A 3378-nucleotide genomic window follows, 5' to 3' on the forward strand; every position below is an offset into this window, starting at 1 on the left:
CAGTCAGCTGATGAAGAAGATAACTAACCAGAAACAGTCCCCTCAGTCAGCTGATGAAGAAGATAACTAACCAGAAACAGTCCCCTCAGTCAGCTGATGAAGAAGATAACTAACCAGAAACAAACATGGAGAAGATAACCCAGAAACAGTCCCTCAGTCAGCTGATGGAAGAAACTAACCAGAAACAGTAACTAACTAACCAGAAACAGTCCCTCAGTCAACCAGCTGATGGAGAAGATAACTAACCAGAAACAGTCCCCTCAGTCAGCTGATGGAGAAGATAACTAACCAGAAACAGTCCCTCAGTCAGCTGATGGTGAAGATAACTAACCAGAAACAGTCCCCTCAGTCAGCTGATGGTGAAGATAACTAACCAGAAACAGTCCCCTCAGTCAGCTGATGGTGAAGATAACTAACCAGAAACAGTCCCTCAGTCAACCAGAAACTCCCTCAGATGGAGAAGATAACTAACCAGAAACAGTCCCCTCAGTCTCAGTCAAACAGCTGATGATGAGAAGATAACTAACCAGAAACAGTCCTCAGTCAGCTGATGGTGAAGATAACAACCAGCAGTCCCTCATGGTGATGGAGAAGATAACTAAAACAGTCCCCTCAGTCAAAGATAACTAACCAGAAACAGTCCCTCAGTCAGCTGATGGTGAAGATAACTAACCAGAAACAGTCCCTGATGAAGAAGATAACTAACCAGAAACAGTCAGTCAGCTGATGAAGAAGATAACTAACCAGAAACAGTCCAGAAACAGTCCTCTCAGTCAGCTGATGGAGAAGATAACTAACCCCCTCAGAAAAGATAACAGTCCCTCAGTCAGCTGATGGTGAAGATAACTAACCAGAAACAGTCCTCTCAGTCAGCTGATGGTGAAGATAACTAACCAGAAACAGTCCCCTCAGTCAGCTGATGGTGAAGATAACTAACCAGAAACAGTCCCCTCAGTCAGCTGATGGAGAAGATAACTAACCAGAAACAGTCCCCTCAGTCAGCTGATGAAGAAGATAACTAACCAGAAACAGTCCCCTCAGTCAGCTGATGGAGAAGATAACTAACCAGAAACAGTCCCCTCAGTCAGCTGATGGTGAAGATAACTAACCAGAAGATAAGATAACCAGAAACAGTCCCCTCAGTCAGCTGATGGAGAAGATAACTAACCAGAAACAGTCCCCTCAGTCAGCTGATGGTGAAGATAACTAACCAGAAACAGTCCCCTCAGTCAGCTGATGGTCAGCTGATGGAGAACATAACTAACCAGTCCCCTCAATGACAAGATAACCTCTCCCCTCAGTCAGCTGATGGTGAAGATAACTAACCAGAAATGGAGAAGATAACTAACCAGAAACAGTCCCTCAGTCAGCTGATGAAGAAGATAACTAACCAGAAACAGTCCCCTCAGTCAGCTGATGGAGAAGATAACTAACCAGAAACAGTCCCCTCAGTCAGCTGATGAAGAAGATAACTAACCAGAAACAGTCCCCTCAGTCAGCTGATGGTGAAGATAACTAACCAGAAACAGCTGATGGTGAAGATAACCAGAAACAGTCCACTCAGTCACTGATGGTGAAGAACAGTCCCTCAGTCAGCTGATGGTAACTAACCAGAAACAGTCCCTCAACTAACCATAAATAACAGTCAGTCCTCAGTCAGCTGATGGTGAAGATAACTAACCAGAAACAGTCCCCTCAGTCAGCTGATGGAGAACCAGAAACAGTCCCCTCATATGGTGAAGATAACTAACCAGAAACAGTCCCCTCAGTCAGCTGATGAAGAAGATAACTAACCAGAAACAGTCCCCTCAGTCAGCTGATGAAGAAGATAACTAACCAGAAACAGTCCCCTCAGTCAGCTGATGGAGAAGATAACTAACGAGGCATCCCATCAGCACTGGTTCAAAACAACACAACCTAACAGATTATGAATCATTAGAAAAGTCAAACAAAAACACAATGTAGACTAAATTGTTCTTTGACTCTTCAAGTGTAAATTGCAGGTTAACCACCACAACCAATTAATATGTAAATAAAGTGCTCAATATGTGTATATTTAAACATTTCTGTCTTAAAATGCGTTAAAATAACATTTATTGGGGTTTCTTCAAAGGTAGCATGTTTTTTACAGTAACTGGGTGATGACGTCATAAGAGGGAGTAGCAACCCATAGCAGGTACATAGACAGGCCAACAACGGGACCATTTTTTCCATTTTCGCCATCTTATTCATCACTAAATTCACTTCTGACAAAGTTTTAGGTGAGGAATTAACTGTTTAGATTTCAAATATAGGCAGTCTTGCGAAAATCGTTGCCGAATTAACAATTTGCTTAAAAGTTTTCAGAGTTGAGGAGCTCCATAAAGTAACGCGACAACCAGCAGCACCTGCCCCGGCCGCTGGCTCGTCGCTCGGACAGTCTCACTCAGACACCCCGCGAAAACACACTCACACACACACACACACCCCCACCCCCCCTGCTGTAATCCAGAGTTGTCTCAGACCGGTCTCACACACACACACACACACACACACACACACACACACACACACACACACCAGTATGAACCACATTAGGTTAGGGTTAGCAGCCTGGCATTTTGGGATGTTGGGTTAGGGTTAGCCAACACAGTCAATGTTAATTTTTGACAGGGGGGTCCGTCAGATAGACATTCATGTTACAGTTTTTTGCAACTGCTTACACACAAAATCTTTTCATGTCACACGATTTTTGAAACCTCTCACTCAAAGTGCAAAACTACACAGCAAATCTCCAAAACCATATCAGCTATTTCTCAGCCTTTCACTCAGCTTTCAATTACATAAAACACTTTTTTCAAAAGTGTGTGTGTGTGTGTGTGTGTGTGTGTGTGTGTGTGTGTGTGTGTGTCTGTGCGTGCATGTGTGAGTGCATTGGAGCTGTGTCCAGAGGTGTCAAGTAACGAAGTACAAATACTTCGTTACCTTACTTAAGTAGAAATTTGGGGTATCTGTACTTTACTGGAGTAATTATTTTACAGCATACTTTTTACTTCTACTCCTTACATTTTCACGCAATTATCTGTACTTTCTACTCCCTACGTTTTAAAAATAGCCTCGTTACTCATATTTCAGTTCGGCTTGTTTTCATTCCAGCTCGTCCGTCATCGTTCAAAAACACACACACACAAAAAACCCCTATCCAAATCGCTCCATCCTGAGAGAGTGAATGTGATTGTGGTTGGATGAGAAGTATAAACATAGCTATTCCGACACCCTATTGGTTTGTACGCGATCCATAACACCTGTACAGACCCGGTGCTAATACGCCACCGGTGCCTTAACGACCATTATCTACCGGACCGAATTGGATGCTCCGAAAACGGACGTTAGAGGGAA

Source organism: Perca flavescens, chromosome 16, assembly GCF_004354835.1.
Source record: "Perca flavescens isolate YP-PL-M2 chromosome 16, PFLA_1.0, whole genome shotgun sequence".
In the NCBI taxonomy this organism is placed as follows: Eukaryota; Metazoa; Chordata; class Actinopteri; order Perciformes; family Percidae; genus Perca; species Perca flavescens.